Genomic DNA, 17,792 nt, shown 5'->3' with positions numbered 1-17,792 from the left:
TGTTGCAGGTGGAAAGCTAGAGGTTTGGAGTCCTGCTCTTTGAACTGAAACACAGGACAGACGACTATGCCCATTGCAACATAACAGGAGACCTATACTACTATAGTTGTTGCCATGGACAGAATTTGGAAATGGCTTTCACGATGCAGCAGCTGGACCCGTGGAACCCAATGCACCTTCAAATGGTGATGGGGTTTGGGAAATGCAGGGTTTCCAGAGGCTGATCAAAATGCAGGAGCAGGGGCGGTTTGTGACTTTGGTTTGGAGCCAGGAAGAATGGTCCTGGCATTCTCTTCAGTCTGCTGTCAGTGGACCATTTCCAGGGGCGTATCTCGATGTCCTCTGGTGCTCCGGGCTGACTGCTGTCTGCTCCTCCTCCCCCCTGTTGGAAATAAAAACGATGGGGGATTCCCAATGGGTAAAAGACTTGATATGTTGCTTTCAGAAATAGTTCATGTGGTGCAACTTCTGTTGCATCACATTGTTCTTGCTTTTTCTGAAAGCTGGTCATGAAAGGTCATGTGCACCTTGTGCAAATTTCACCAGACTTCCCTGCACACCTAGAAAATGAGAGATGCAAGCAGCAATATTCTAATGCAACATGAAATATACACTTAGAAAATATGTGAGTCTTGAATGCTAGAGCAGGCCATTATTGAATGTTAAAGATGTGTTGTGGAGTGTTCCTGAGAGATCCAGTAGTCTAGTAGAGCAAATCCATAAATTGTCTCAGGTTCCAAGGCCTTGCATCTCAAAAATGGCCGGTATTTCTTTCTTTGTTGTGAAAAGTCACACGAAAAGGATCTATGCTTCTGGCACAATGTTCGACAAGGTTCATTAACATCTGGGCTGCTCATTTCTAGCACTCACCTAGTGCTTGAACAGTTTGCCTCAAAACTGGCCCCAGTATCTGAAGATGGGACCAGCACTTTAAGAGCTGCCATATGGCCAAGGATGTCACTGACAAGTTTGCCCTTTGGAACTAAAACACAGGATTCATGGTTTTAACGTGTCTGAAGCATTGTGCATCATGCACAGTAGAAAGTTGATCTCCATGGCCCTCCTCGTAACTGGCTCTTTTAATACCTTTTATACAACATTGACAAATGTCCACGCTGTTGCCTCTGGAAGAGTTGGAGGGTTACCCAAAATACAGATACAGATGGAGTGATAATCCACTCCTTTGCTCTTAACTCAGTGGTGCAATGAAAAAAAAATCAGTGAAGCTTTATCATGGATTTAAAACTTATTCAACTGTGTTTTGGAGGGCATCAAAACCCCAGGCATCTGTTATATAGAGAACGAAGCTAAAGACATGAAAAGTTTGAAATACTGAACAGGTCAGACTACACCTATGGCCATACCTCCGGAAGAAGTTCTAATGAAGGGTCTTTGACCTGAAGTGTTAGTTCTGTTTTTCTTCCCACACATGCAGCCTGACCTGCTGAGTACTCCCAGCACTTGCGAGAAGTGTATCTGGCTACAGCCCTTGCAGTCCATGTTAAGGTACAGGAGCTGGAGCTGGGTGAACTATGTATCATTGGGCAGGCTGAGGAGTTGATTGCCAGGAGTTACAGGGTGGTAGTCATTCCTGTGATGCAGGAGGCAGGTAAGCATTTGACTGTCGGGATAGAGAAAGAGAGTAGACAGCCTGTGGCTGTTCCCTTCAATACAAACGTACTGCTTTGGATACTGTTGGGGGAGATAACCACCCTAAATGACCAGTCTAGCTCTGTGGCTCAGGAGTGAAAGGGAGGGGAAGAAGAAGAGTGAGGAAGTGTTAGGGGATTCATTGATTAGGGGACCAGACAGTTGGTTCTGTAGGTGTGAAAGGGTCATCCGGATCATATGTGGTCAAAGTTATTTCAGAGTCCAAAGCATTCATACTGGGGAGTGTGAGCAGCCTGAAGTTGTGGTACATATTGGTACCAATGACAGCAGGGAAAAGGGGTGAGGTGCTGACAAGTGAATGTACCACAGGTAATTAGGACCGAAACCAAGCAGCAGGGCCTGAAGGGCAGTAATCTCTGGATGACTGTCTGTGCCATGCACCAGTGAGGGTAAGAATAGGATGATTTGGCAGATAAATGTGTGGCTGGAGAGCTGACGCAGGGGCAGGAGTTCAGGGTTGTTTATCATTGGATCTCTTTTGGGGGGAAGATATGACCTGTACAAAAGGGAGCTTTACTCCCAAACTCAAGAATGACCAATGCCCTTGCCAGCAGGTTTGGTAGAGCTGTTCGGGAGGGCTGACAGAAAGATGCAAACCAGAGTGCTTGGTCAGAAGCTGAAACAGCTGGTGTGAAGGTGAATGCATTGTGCAGACAGACTGAGTGAAAGTATAGGCACTGCATATGATATGGGGGGGTTGAATTGTGTTTACTTCTACACGAGAAGTAATAAGGACAAGGTTGCAAATTTAGAGTACGGATCAGTACGTTGTATTACGATGTCGTGGCCATGACAGAGAGTTGGCTGCTTGATGATCTGGAGCTGTTTCAAAAAGAGGGAGGGGGGGAGTGACTTTGCTAATTAGGGATAGTACCACAGCTGCAGAAAGGGAGGATGTCGTAGGTGGATTGTGTTCTGAGTCAGTCTAAGTGGAAGTCAGAAATAGGAAGGGAGCAATCATTCTATTAAGAGTATCGTAAAGGTCAATAGCACTCACGACACTGAGGAGATTTTAGAAAGGTGAGTTTTTGTCATGGATGATTTCAACTTGCCCAATATAGATTTAAATTTGACAGATTTATCCAGGAAGGATTCCTCACACAGTATGTGGACAAGCTGACTAGAGGTGAGTCAATACTGGATCTAGGCAATGAACTTAGTCTGGTGACAAATCTCGCTGGTGACCATTTCAGAGACAGTGGCCACAGCTCCTCACCTTTAGGATAATGATGAACAAGGATAGGAACAAACGGGAAGGTAATTAGCGAGGGCTAATTACAATGGTATTAGACAGAAATTTAGGAGCTTACATTGGGAACAGATGTTCTCAGAAAAATGTACAACAGAAATGTGGAGTTTGTTTAGGGAGTACTTGCATGAGGACCTGAAGAGGTTTGTCCCATTGAGGCAGGGGAAGGATAGGGTGAAAGAGCCATGTTTGACAAGAGAAGTGAAATATTTAATCAAGAGGAAGAAAGTGCATATTTATTGTTTAGGAAGTAAATTTCAGACAGGACTCTTGAAGGTCATAGGTGGCCAGGAAGGAGCTTGAGAATAGACTTCAGAGAGCTAAAGGCGGACACGAGAAGGCCTTGATGAATCGGATTAAGGAAAATCCCAAGGCATTCCACATGTACACAAGGAACAGGAGGATGACTAGAATGAGGGTAGAATCTCTCGGGGATAAAGTGGAAAACGTGTACCTGGAGCTAGATGAGATAGGTGAAGACCTTAACAAATACTTTTCTTCACTATTCATTAGGAAAAGGGACCTTGATGAATATGTGGTCAGCGTAGAACTAACTAATGTGCTGGAGCATGTCAAGGTTAAGAAAGTGACAGTGTTGGAGTTTTTGGCAAAACATAAGGATGGATAAGTCCCCAGGGCCAGGTGGGACATACCCCAGATTATACAGGAATTGAAGGAAGAGATTGCTGAGGCATTGATGATGCTGTTTGTGCCCTCACTAGCCACAGGAGTAGTGCCAGATGATTGGAAAATGGCAAATGTTATTCAATTACGAATACAAGTACATAAGAAGCAGGTGTAGGCCACCTGACCCATCAAGCCTGCTCTGCCATTCAGTAAGATCATGGCTGATCTGGCTATGGACCCGTCTCCACCTACCTGCCTTTTCCCCATAACCCTTACTTTCTTTTCCCTATTATGTGAAAATCTATCCAACCTTGTCTATATATTTATTGAGGTAGCCTCCACCGCTTCATTGGACAGAGAATTCCACAGATTCACCACTCTCTGGGAAAAGCAATTCCTCCTCATCTCCATCCTAAATCTACTGTCCCAAATCTTGAGGTTGTGTCCCCTAGCTCTAGTCTCACGTACCAGTGGAAACAGCTTTCTTGCCTCTATCTTATCAATTGCTTTCATAATTTTATGTTTCTATAAGATCTCCTCTCATCCTTCTGAATTCCAGCGAGTACGGTCCCAGGTGACTCAATCTCTCCTCATAGCCATCTCTGGGATCAACCTGGTGAAGGTCCTCTGCACTGCCTCCAAAGCCAGTATATCCTTCCTCAAGTAAGGAGACCAGAACTGCACAAAGTACTCCAGATGTGGCCTCGCCAGTACCCTGTACAGTTGCAGCAAAACCTCCCTGCTCTTAAATTCTGTCCTTCAAGCAGTGAAGGCCAGCATCTCATTTGCCGCCTTGATAGCCTGCTGCACCTGCAAACCAACCTTCTGTGACTCCCAAGTCCCTCTGCATAACAGCATGCTGCAATTTCTTTTACCATTTAAATAATAAACTGCTCTTTCATTTTCCCTTCCAAAGTGGATGACCTCGCATTTACCAACATCGTACTCCACCTGCCAGACCCTTGCTCACTCACTTAACCTATCCATATCTTCCTGCAGACTCACTGTATCTTCTGCACAATTTGCTTTTCCACTCAATTTAGTATCATCAGCAAACTTAGATACACTACACTCAGTTCCCTCTTCCAGATGGTTAATGTATATCATGAACAGTTGTGGGCCCAGCACACGACTCACCACTGATTGCCAACCAGAGTAACACCCGTGTACCCCAACTCTCTACTGTCTATTAGTTAACCAAACCTCTATCCATACTAGCACATCACCCCTAACTCTATGCATCCTTATCTTAAGGAATAGTCTTTTTTTTGTGACACCTTACCAAACACCTGGAAATCTAAGTAATTACGTCATCTGTTCTCCTTTATCCACAGCGCTCGGTATATCCTCAAAGAACTCCAGTAAGTTTGTCAAGGAGACAAGTTCAAGAAAAGTAATAGGGATAATCCTGAGAATTATAGACTGAGACTTAAGTCAGTGGTAGGGGAAACTATTATAGAGCATTTCTAGAGACAGGAATTACAAGCACTTGGAGAGGCATAGTCTTATTAGGGATAAACTGATGAAGGTAGAACGGTGGTGGTTGTGTATAAGGTTCCTAATGGTAAGCTCATCCCGAAAGTCACATGGCTTAGAATCCATGGAAACTTTGAAGCATGGATTCTGAATTGATGTGCCCACAGAAGGCAGAAGGTGGTAGTAGATGGATTGAGTGCCTGGGGGTCGATGACTAGAGGTGTTCCGCAGCGATCTGTTCTGGGAACCCTGCTGTTTATTAGTTTTATAAATAACTTGAATGAGGAAGTGGAAGGATGTGTTAGTAAGTTTGCAGATGACACAAAGATTAGTTGCGTTGTGTGGAAGGTTATTGTAGGTTACGGCAGGACGTAGGCAAGGTGCAGAGCTGGGCGGAGAAGTGGCAGGCTGAACTCTATCCAGAAAAGTGTGAAGTTATGCATTTTGGAAGATTGAATGAAGGCAAAGTGCAAGGTTAATGGCAGGACTTTTAGCAGTGCGGACAAATGGGGAGATATTGGGGCTCAGGTCCATTGATTTCCCAAAGTTGTTGTGCAGGTTGATAGGGTGGACAAGAATGTGTGTTGTGTGCTGGCCTTCATTAGTAAGGGCACTGAGATCGAGAGCTGTGAAATAGAATTGCAGCTCTGTAAAACTACGGTTAGACCACACTTGGAATATTGTGTTCAGTTCTGGTAATCTCATTATAGGAAGGATATGGAAGCTTTAGAGAGGGCGCAGAAGATATTTGCCAGGATTATGCCTGGATTAGGGAACGTGTCCGATGAGGAAAGTTTGAGCAAGCTAGGGCTTTTCTGTTTAGAGTGAACGAGGATGGGCTGCAACTTGATAGAAGTGTGTAAGATTGAGAGGCATAGATACTGTGGACAGCCAGTGCCTCTTTCCTAGGGTGGGAATGGCCAGGATCAGAGGATTTCCATTTGTGATTAGAAGAAAGTTTATGGAAGATGTGAATAATAGTTTTCTCCACACAAAGAGTGGCGGGGGGTTGGAACTCACTACCAGGGTTTGTTGTAGAAGCTGATAAAATAGGGACATGGATGTAAGAAAGCTGGAGGTTTATGGATTGTGTAGGAGGGAAGGTTAGATTGATAGCAGAATAGGTTTGCATAGGTCAGCACAATGTCACGGTCCAAAAGTACTGTTCTGTTCTACTTTACTGTTCTATGTTTTGTGTTTCTGTTTTCAGTTTAGAATGCCAACATCTGTGGTTTTGTTTTGATTTTCACCTTGTAGATGGAGATATTTTTTCCTCCTAAATGTAAATAAGATAAAGGTGATATAGCAATATGCAGAATCTCAAGAAAGCCTCGGTCAAGCATGCTTAGGGCCTAACCATTTTGGGATAGGTACTTAAACAACATAAAACAGTTAATGGCTGCCAGACTGCTTACACAGTGGTTTTGTAGCCCTGTACAGTTTAGTGTTTGTTGCTATCTGCATGTCAGATACCATTTGCTGCTTCTGAAAGCTGAGGGCATTGAATTTAAAAACAGAGGGAAATGGATGTCTCAACCAGCAGATCATGCCTTTGAAGATGTGACATTCTCTGCAGCAAAACATTAGCCAACATGATTTCCTTGTGTGTTTAATGAAATTGGATCTCTCAGCTTTTGTGGCTTTGACACCGACAAGAGAGTGTTTAAGAGATAGTAACATCATTTCCAGGACACAAGTTTAAAGGAGAAACAAAATAATTGTTACTCCGCATCTGATGCAGCACAAAAAGCATAATGAGATAAAGAACTCAATTGTAAAAAAACACAATAAATATATAAGATTGATTTATATACATTGATTGTATGTCCATGAAGTGATGCTAGTGTGTGTACGTAAGTTGACTGACAGGACATGATGAAGTAGTGGTGGTAGGAGGTGCAGAAAGTTGGTTTAGTGAGTGAAGGTGTTGATCAGCCTTACTACTTGTGCAAAGTAACTATTTTTGAGGCTGTTGATCCTCACATGGATGCTACGTAGCCTTTTCCCTGATGAGAGTGGGACAAACGGTCCATGAGCAGGGTGGGTAGGATCCTTCATGATGTTTTCCAGCACCTTTCTATGTATACAGTGTGTATCTCCTCGACAGCAGGTAGGATGGTGCTGGCGAAGCGTTGGACAGTTTTGACCACCCGCTGCAGAGCCTTCCTGTCTGCTGCAGTGCTGTTTCTGTATCATGCAGAGAGTGGTTCTGCATCTTGAGTGTCTGAGGTCTGTGGATTAGGAGGTCCAACAGTGGTGAGGAGTACAAGCTTGTTCACCAATAGTGTTGAATGTAGAAATGAAATCCAGAAACAGCATTCTGACCCAAGTGGCCTCATTTGTTGGTGTGTCAGGGCCAGGTACATGACATCTATGGCATCTGTTGTAGAGTGGTTCTGTCAGTAAGTATATTGATGATTGCCCAGTGTGGCAGGAATAGAGTTTTTGATATGTGCCTGACTAGAAGCTTTGAAACACTATCTAAGAATTTGAAACTAGTACCATTACTGGGAGCCAAAGGAGCCACCGTGTCTCTAGTGCGCCACCATCTTTTGCCCAGTTGGCAGTTCTTAGATCAGGTGGAGTGCTGTGCTGAAAGTTGAAGAAAACCTGTGCTGGCAAGTCTGCCTAGCGTCTGCAGAAGCAGCCAGGCTCAACTGAATCTCCCCTGAACTGCTATGTTGAGAAGTTGGTCATGTCTTCTGTTTCCTACAGGTTAACTGAATGTTTGCTGGAGGTGGTGAATGTTGATGGACTTGCACATTTTATTCATCTTAGGGAGAAAACCTTCTAAGCTAAGGGTTTAGATAAATTAGTCTTAAAAAACTTTCAAACGTTAATGAGGATGTCCTGTTTTGAAGAAAATTGGCTCTAAGCCATAGGGACTGGTGAATGTGTGTAATTAGTTGTCAACTTTTGACGATTTTGCTATTTGTAGCTTTCAGTTTCCATCATCCATAAACACCATGCAGTTTTCTCACTTCTCCTCCTCAATATTCTGACTCACATGAAGTTATTTCCGTATGTTAGAAATCGTCATTGTAAGTTGGTTGTCTGCCATTAAATGTTAATGACTACTAAAATGTGGAAGAGGCATAAAAAGCCACACAAGTGCTCATAAGCACACTTACAGGTAAGCAGGGCCAGTGGGAAAGGGAAGAGGTTCCAGTATGGACGTGTTTAAACCCTTCCTGACTTTCTCCTTGCTTGTTATCGCGGGGATTCTAAGGGCAGTAACAACACCAATACCAGCTGACACTATAAGCAGAGGGAAGGAAAAGGGAATCCACATTTAACACATCCTTTTTTCTGCATTAAGTGACACTAGTCCAAAATCTATATTTATGTAGAGGTAATTTATTTCACAGAAGTCATTTTGGTTACCTTAATCGATTGCTTGCATGAGAGCCATGCTGTAAAACTTTTTTTTATATAAAGACCTCCTCTTTTCTCATAACACCAGCTTATGTCCTGGTCTACCCGTTGTGCCTATAACTCATTGAAATACATCCTGTTTTATTTCTGCTTTTGAATGTTAGGCACCTTGGCCTTGGCTGAGCTCCAGGTGACCTGGTATTATACCAAGCTCCTCAAAGCTACTGACGCTTGATAACGTCTCCAGTCCTAACTGTGAGTTGCTACTTCTGCTTCTGTTTTAATGAAGAGAAAATTAATAGAAAGACTCACTCTTGGCTGTCGAGCTGATGCTGAGAAACAGTTTTTAAAAGGGAGATTGCTATTTCGCTGAGGAAGTTAATTGGTGTAAGGCCTGAATATTTCAGCCTGAATGTTATTGAGTTGCCACAGCCCTCTCAGCTGAATTCTGTTTGAGTCTACTTTGTGTATCTGCCTTACCATTCCAGTGCTCTGCAGCTCCTACAAGAGCCGATTGCATTTTATATGTGAAAAAGGAATACTCCTTCAGTGATGTCGTTCAATGCCTGGTGCTATTCTTCAATATGTATTTATGCATTAATCTGACTTTGTCCAATTTTAATGTGTAAATGTGTTTGGTGTTTACTGGAGTGAGAAAAGTTTTTGCCAGCTTGAAACACTTCTCTGGTTCAACTATTCTGTGGCTAGAAATAGGGAAGTGTCAACACAAGTAGACAGGGTGGTAAACAAGGCATATGGCTTGCTCACCTTCATTATTCAGGGCATTGAGTATGAAAGTTGGCAAGTTACGTTGTAGCTGTATAAAACTTTCGTTAGGCCAATTTGGAGTATTATGCACACTTCTGGTTGTTGCATTACATGAAGGATGTGGAGGCATAAAGAGGGTGCAGAAGAGGTTCACTAGGATGTTGCCGGGATGGGAGAGTATTAGATTAGATTATGAGGACACACAGTCCTCTTTTATTGTCATTTAGTAATGCATGCATTAAGAAATGATACAATATTCCTCCGGTGTGATATCACAGAAACACAGGACAGACCAAGACTGAAAAACTAACAAAAAACACATAATTATAACATATAGTTACAACAGTGCAACAATACCATAACTTGATGAAGAACGGGCCATGGGCACAGTAAAAAGTTCACAGTAAAGGAATCGAGATGCTGAACAAAATTGGAATATGTTTCACACCCCGCACTTCCCGTTTCTACCTCCTACCCAAGATCCACAAACCTGCCCGTCCTGGCCGACCTATTGTCTCAGCTTGCTCCTGCCCCACCGAACTCGTTTCTGCATACCTCGACACTGTTTTATCACCCCTTGTTCAATCCCTTCCGACCTATGTTCGTGACACTTCTCACGCTCTTAAACTTTTCGATGATTTTAAGTTCTCTGGCCCCCACCGCTTTATTTTCACCATGGATGTCCAGTCCTTATATACTTCCATCCCCCATCAGGAAGGTCTCAAAGCTCTACGCTTCTTTTTGGATTCCAGACCTAATCAGTTCCCCTCTACCACCACTCTGCTCCGTCTAGCGGAATTAGTCCTTACTCTTAATAATTTCTCCTTTTGCTCCTCCCATTTCCTCCAAACTAAAGGTGTAGCTATGGGCACCCGTATGGGTCCTAGCTATGCCTGCCTTTTTGTTGGGTTTGTGGAACAATCTATGTTCCGTGCCTATTCTGGTATCTGTCCCCCACTTTTCCTTCGCTACATCGACGACTGTATTGGCGCTGCTTCCTGCACGCATGCAGAACTCGTTGACTTTACTAACTTTGCCTCCAACTTTCACCCTGCCCTCAAGTTTACCTGGACATTTCCGACACCTCTCTCCCCTTTCTAGATCTTTCTGTCTCTGTCTCTGGAGACAGCTGATCCACTGATGTCTACTATAAGCCTACTGACTCTCACAGCTATCTGGACTATTCCTCTTCTCACCCTGTCTCTTGCAAAAACGCCATCCCCTTCTCGCAATTCCTCCGTCTCCGCCGCATCTGCTCTCAGGATGAGGCTTTTCATTCTAGGACGAGGGAGATGTCTTCATCTTTTAAAGAAAGGGGCTTCCCTTCCTCCACTATCAACTCTGCTCTTAAACGCATCTCCCCCATTTCACGTACATCTGCTCTCACTCCATCCTCCCACCACCCCACTAGGAATAGGGTTCCCCTGGTCCTCACCTACCACCCCACCAGCCTCCGGGTCCAACATATTATTCTCCGTAACTTCCGCCACCTCCAACGGGATCCCACCACTAAGCACATCTTTCCCTCCCCCCCCCTCTGCATTCCGCAGGGATCGCTCCCTACACAACTCCCTTGTCCATTCGTCCCCCCCATCCCTCCCCACTGATCTCCCTCCTGGCACTTATCCGTGTAAGTGGAACAAGTGCTACACATGCCCTTACACTTCCATCCTTACCACCATTCAGGGCCCCAAACAGTCCTTCCAGGTGAGGCATCACTTCACCTGTGAGTCGACTGGGGTGATATACTGCGTCCGGTGGTCCCGATGTGGCCTTTTATATATTGGTGAGACCCGACGCAGACTGGGAGACCGCTTTGCTGAACATCTACGCTCTGTCCGCCAGAGAAAGCAGGATCTCCCAGTGGCCACACATTTTAATTCCACATCCCATTCCCATTCTGACATGTCTATCCACGGCCTCCTCTACTGTAAAGATGAAGCCACACTCAGGTTGGAGGAACAACACCTTATATTCCGTCTGGGTAGCCTCCAACCTGATGGCATGAACATTGACTTCTCTAACTTCCGCTAGGCCCCACCTCCCCCTCGTACCCCATCTGTTACTCATTTTTATGCACACATTCTTTCTCTCACTCTCCTTTTTCTCCCTCTGTCCCTCTGAATATACCTCTTGCCCATCCTCTGGGTCACCCCCCCCCTTGTCTTTCTTCCCGGACCTCCTGTCCCATGATCCTCTCGTATCCCCTTTTGCCTATCACCTGTCCAGCTCTCGGCTCTATCCCTCCCCCTCCTGTCTTCTCCTATCATTTTGCATCTCCCCCTCCCCCTCCAGCTTTCAAATCCCTTACTCACTCTTCCTTCAGTTAGTCCTGACGAAGGGTCTCGGCCTGAAACGTCGACTGCGCCTCTTCCTATAGATGCTGCTTGGCCTGCTGCGTTCACCAGCAACTTTGATGTGTGTTGCTTGAATTTCCAGCATCTGCAGAATTCCTGTTGTTTGCGTTTAAATTCACTACTGCGAAGCCTCTTCCGGTGATGCCTACACCGAAGAAGTTTAGATCCTCTCTTCGACGGGAGTTCAGTGAAACCATCTCTCACTGCTCCCCATCTGTAATTTCTTCGGCTCTTCAACTTTTCGACCACACTTTCACTCAAACTCGCTATCACAGCCATGTATCCTTTCTTGGAACGTGCCTCCGTCGCCAACTTACTCCAGTTGGCTTTAGGATTCGTTTCCAAGCCTCTCAATTTGGACCTTCTGAAGATCCCAGGTACTCACATTTTATTGACTCTGCCTCTCGCCGCTTCTCCCGTCAAGCTCTGAAGGCGACTCTCTCCGCCATGAGGAGGTACTTGGTGTCCCTATCCCAGACCCTTCCACACCTTCGGGACACTTTCTTCGCCGTCTGTAATGGTCCTACCCATTATTTCATCCTCCGTCGGATCCACGCCTGCAATCGCCGTTTTTTTGACTTTGTCATGTTAGGCAAAGATCGCAAGATCTTACATCTACGGACTCCAGAGCCTGCCGGCCCCGACGCTAGCAGGCATGAACTTTCAATTGCGGCCCCTGCCATTGATCTCGGCGGCTCCAACACCTCAGGACATATTCAAAACCCGGACTCCAGCAACGACCATGGACACATTCAAAGTGATTACGCAACCACCAACTGCAACTCCAGCCTTGAACACCAGGCCGGGTCTTTATGTGCTGCTGTTGTGACTCCCGTCTCCCCTTCCCCCACCACCACTCCGCAGCCCCGTCTTCCTCAGATCCCACCGTCAGCTCCTGGGCCCTCAGAGGCTCCATCTTCCTCTCACCCCAACCCTCCCCTCTCCACTGACACCCCCAGCCTCCCCCCTCCCCCCTCTGATCCGAGCTCTCATCCGTGCCGGGTCTTTACCATCCCCTCCGACCTTCAACTGTCGGAGGCAGAACGCTCTGTTCTCAGTAAGGGCCTCACCCTTGTCCCCCTTTGCCCACACCTCAGCGAGTTCCGTGTTCGCCACGATGCGGAACTTTTCTTCCGCCATCTCCGTCTCCGAGCCTACTTCTTCGGCAAGGACTCTTCCACCCCCACCGATGACCCCTTCTCCAGTCTTCAACCCTCCTCTTCTTCATGGACACCCCGCTCTGGTCTTCTGCCTGCTCTGGATCTCTTTATTGCCAACTGCCGACGGGACATCAACCGTCTCGACTTCACCGCACCTTGTCCCCATTCCAACCTCACTCCTTTGGAACGCTCTGCTCTCCACTCCCTCCGCACTAATCCTAACATTATTATTAAACCCGCTGATAAAGGGGGTGCTGTTGTAGTCTGGCGTACTGACCTCTACCTTGCCGAGGCACAGCGACAACTCGCGGATACCTCCTCTTATGTACCCCTCGATCGTGACCCCACTAAGGAGCACCAGGCCATTGTCTCCCACACTATCAACGACTTTATCCGCTCAGGGGATCTCCCATCCACTGCTACCAACCTTATAGTTCCCACACCCCGCACTTCCCGTTTCTACCTCCTACCCAAGATCCACAAACCTGCCCGTCCTGGCCGACCTATTGTCTCAGCTTGCTCCTGCCCCACCGAACTCGTTTCTGCATACCTCGACACTGTTTTATCACCCCTTGTTCAATCCCTTCCGACCTATGTTCGTGACACTTCTCACGCTCTTAAACTTTTCGATGATTTTAAGTTCCCTGGCCCCCACCGCTTTATTTTCACCATGGATGTCCAGTCCTTATATACTTCCATCCCCCATCAGGAAGGTCTCAAAGCTCTACGCTTCTTTTTGGATTCCAGACCTAATCAGTTCCCCTCTACCACCACTCTGCTCCGTCTAGCGGAATTAGTCCTTACTCTTAATAATTTCTCCTTTTGCTCCTCCCATTTCCTCCAAACTAAAGGTGTAGCTATGGGCACCCGTATGGGTCCTAGCTATGCCTGCCTTTTTGTTGGGTTTGTGGAACAATCTATGTTCCGTGCCTAGTCTGGTATCTGGCCCCCACTATTCCTTCGCTACATCGACGACTGCATTGGCGCTGCTTCCTGCACGCATGCAGAACTCGTTGACTTTATTAACTTTGCCTCCAACTTTCACCCTGCCCTCAAGTTTACCTGGTCCATTTCCGACACCTCCCTCCCCTTTCTAGATCTTTCTGTCTCTGTCTCTGGAGACAGCTTATCCACTGATGTCTACTATAAGCCTACTGACTCTCACAGCTATCTGGACAATTCCTCTTCTCACCCTGTCTCTTGCAAAAACGCCATCCCCTTCTCGCAATTCCTCCGTCTCCGCCGCATCTGCTCTCAGGATGAGGCTTTTCATTCTAGGACGAGGGAGATGTCTTCATTTTTTAAAGAAAGGGGCTTCCCTTCCTCCACTATCAACTCTGCTCTTAAACGCATCTCCCCCATTTCACGTACATCTGCTCTCACTCCATCCTCCCACCACCCCACTAGGAATAGGGTTCCCCTGGTCCTCACCTACCACCCCACCAGCCTCCGGGTCCAACATATTATTCTCCGTAACTTCCGCCACCTCCAACGGGATCCCACCACTAAGCACATCTTTCCCTCCCCCCCTCTCTCTGCATTCCGCAGGGATCGCTTCCTACACAACTCCCTTGTCCATTCGTCCCCCCCATCCCTCCCCACTGATCTCCCTCCTGGCACTTATCCGTGTAAGCGGAACAAGTGCTACACATGCCCTTACACTTCCACCCTTACCACCATTCAGGGCCCCAAACAGTCCTTCCAGGTGAGGCATCACTTCACCTGTGAGTCGACTGGGGTGATATACTGCGTCCGGTGCTCCCGATGTGGCCTTTTATATATTGGTGAGACCCGACGCAGACTGGGAGACTGCTTTGCTGAACATCTACGCTCTGTCCGCCAGAGAAAGCAGGATCTCCCAGTGGCCACACATTTTAATTCCACATCCCATTCCCATTCTGACATGTCTATCCACGGCCTCCTCTACTGTAAAGATGAAGCCACACTCAGGTTGGAGGAACAACACCTTATATTCCGTCTGGGTAGCCTCCAACCTGATGGCATGAACATTGAGTTCTCTAACTTCCGCTAGGCCCCACCTCCCCCTCGTACCCCATCTGTTACTCATTTTTATGCACACATTCTTTCTCTCACTCTCCTTTTTCTCCCTCTGTCCCTCTGAATATACCTCTTGCCCATCCTCTGGGTCACCCCCCCCCCGTCTTTCTCCCTAGGCCTCCTGTCCCATGATCCTCTCGTATCCCCTTTTGCCTATCACCTGTCCAGCTCTCGGCTCTATCCCTCCCCCTCCTGTCTTCTCCTATCATTTTGCATCTCCCCCTCCCCCTCCAGCTTTCAAATCCCTTACTCACTCTTCCTTCAGTTAGTCCTGACGAAGGGTCTCGGCCTGAAACGTCGACTGCGCCTCTTCCTATAGATGCTGCTTGGCCTGCTGCGTTCACCAGCAACTTTGATGTGTGTTGCTGGAATATGTTTCTCTTGAGTGTCAAAGGCTAAGAAATGACCTAATGGAAGTATATGAGAAGCACAAACAAGGTAGTCAGAGTATTTTTCCCCACAGGATGGAAATGACAAATACTAGAGAATTGGCTTTGTTTATGTTGTGGAGCAACTGACTTCTATGATGCATAAACTGTTCTCGGACTTCCAGCCAAATCCAGATGTCGATATTAATCATGTTTTGATGACAGACTCTGCCATCTTCATCAGGGATGAAGCCTAGGCATGTCTAGTCTGGTGGTGTATATACTCAACTCCCATCTTGCATCCCTCCTCATTAATTAGTCTTTCACCAATCAGGCTTTCACTGTCCCATCTTGTTTAAAGTCGTATTCCTGTTTTCATCTAGAGTGAGACCATCAAGGAGCATAGGAGGTGTATCGTTTTGGTTACCTGGAGAAATTGGCAGTAGCAGAACATTGCATATACAATGTCCACAGGATTGACTTCAATGGCACAAAATTTCTGTGCCATGCCAATGGCTTTTGGGACCACCTGGTGAAGGAAGCCATTGATATAAGACTAGAGAATAAGAATTTCAAAGACAAAGGTATGCTCTAAGTAAGAACTGGAATGCAACTTTAAACAAAGTGGGACCATGGAAAACTGATTGGTTGAGGACTAACCAATCAAGAGGGATGGATGATGGGGTATAAATACCACCGGACTAGACATGCCTAGACATTATTCCTGATGAAGATGACGGAGTTTGTCATCAAAACATGGTTAAAACTGACACCTGGACCTGGCTGGAAGCCCAAGAAGAGTTTATGCATCATATATGCCAGGAAAGCACTAGATCCTTTTTCAGTTCACTTGTATTGTTTGTTGCCTCCTGAAAGTCTTACTGTTGGGGGTGGGTGGGTAGCTTTTGGCACTTGAACATTAAAAGGAGGAGGAACGTATGGAGATGATACTTATTTACTTACTAAATACTTTAACTCTGTTCAAGGATATGTAGAGTCATTTAGGATAAAGAAAGCTGTAGGTACTTGAAATTAATTTTTTGAAGGGAAGTTAATTCATATACTTGAATATTTTCATTGATTCATCTGTAAATTGAGATGATGTTAGCTACTGTCAACCTGAGTTTTTCAGGAAGCATTAATATTTGGAGACTGAATTTATATTGGCATGCTTTTAATTTCAGATTAATTTCTTACCCTGCCTCTCTAACCTTTTAGGGAAATGTGCTCTGTTTGCATGGAGTTGTAATTAAGTTTAATTTTAGTAGTGGATTATTTCCACTTCCTTTACTGGGAAATTACATTGTATAATTTGGAAGTAGGTGTGCTGTGTTGAATGTCTGAATGATGCTATCATGTAGTTGGTTCTTTCAAAACATTTGATCAGAATCTTGCCTTAGTTCCGGGTAGGTAGTGTCTGGAAATCGTAAAGATCTATTTTTATATTGAATTTTGCTGGCATTCCAACTTTCTTTTATGAATTTGCAAAGCCACTATAATTGACTCTCTGTTTCTCTCCTTTGGCCTCCCTGTAGCTGAAACCTATTCAGCTTATAAGCAAATTTGTATGTTGTAAAAACAGATCCTGCTGATCTTGTTGACCAGCTGAAACACTTCACCTTTCTTTGCCATCACTACCTTTTTATTTAAATTTCTGTCCTCTCGTTGTCCAACACCTTTTCTGAAATTTGAAGATCAAAACAGCACAGATGTTAGAAACCTGAAATAAAAACTGCAAATGCTCTAAACTCTCAGCAGGCTGGGCGTCATCTGTGTAAAGAGGAAAAAAATGAGTTTTAGATGAAGTGACATGAATGGTTAAGTTTTCCAGAGACGCTGCATAACCTGAAGGATTTCTTCCTGAAAGTAATGACTTTGCTCTTAGTACTTCAAGATTTGGTAGGACATGTATATTGTGAATTTGAATCTTCAGATATGCCATATGATCTGTGTTATTAACATGAAGGCAAAAGTTATAAAATTTATAACTACATTTCTGCAGATGTAGTCGTTATAAAATCCAATTAATGATCTCGGTGAAATGCTTATTGAATCATACAGCGTGGAAACAGGAGTTTTGGCCACCCTGTCCCTGTTGGCCACTAAGCCTCTATGTATTCATCACTTTTACGAGCACTTGGTCCATAGACTTTCGTGCTTTGGTAACTCAAGTGATCAAAGTTCAAAGTAAATTTACATAAGATGTACATCACCATGTACAACTGCGAAATGAGTTTTGTTACGAGCATACACAGTAAATGTAAGAAACACAACAGAATCCTCCAATATCTACAAGGCCTCCTTGTGCAAGTGATGATCCAAGGTCATGAAGATGGTGGTGAATATTTGGTCTGAAGAATGACTTTTGAAAGCATTTTGATCATCAGAGACAACTACCATGTCAGAAATATAGAATGTAGGATTTCTGATATCTGCTAACTGAGGATTTTGTTTTTGATGGACTATTGCTTGATTTCTGTACGGCACTGCCTTGAATTAGTGGATTGTACAGCTGTGCTTTTAACGTTCTGACTGTTCCATCTGGTGAAAGGTGGTCTTTATTAAGTAGATAATTATTGGCCTGCTTTACCAGGGAAGGGACACAAATTCCAAGAATAGAAAGAAAAGTTCCCAGAGTGGAATAAAAGGAAAATTCAGGCACAGATGTACATTAAGCATGGCC

At 45.2% G+C, this 17,792-nt stretch overlaps 1 protein-coding gene across 5 annotated transcripts in view; it reads left to right on the top strand.

Annotated features, from left to right (window-relative positions):
- Positions 1-17,792, top strand: part of n4bp3 (NEDD4 binding protein 3) — a 234,479-nt gene that overhangs the window by 33,682 nt on the left and 183,005 nt on the right. The window contains exon 1 of one of the 5 annotated variants that reach the window (XM_063053620.1): positions 7,075-8,653. The exons of the other annotated variants lie outside the window; for them this stretch is intronic. The gene's annotated coding sequence lies outside the window, so the exon portion shown is untranslated. Of the gene's footprint in view, positions 1-7,074; positions 8,654-17,792 lie in introns of those variants that run through there. 5 annotated transcript variants of the gene reach the window in all.

This window comes from Mobula hypostoma, chromosome 7 (assembly GCF_963921235.1).
Source record: "Mobula hypostoma chromosome 7, sMobHyp1.1, whole genome shotgun sequence".
Classification (NCBI taxonomy): Eukaryota; Metazoa; Chordata; class Chondrichthyes; order Myliobatiformes; family Myliobatidae; genus Mobula; species Mobula hypostoma.
This window is presented reverse-complemented; position numbering and strand designations above follow the sequence as displayed.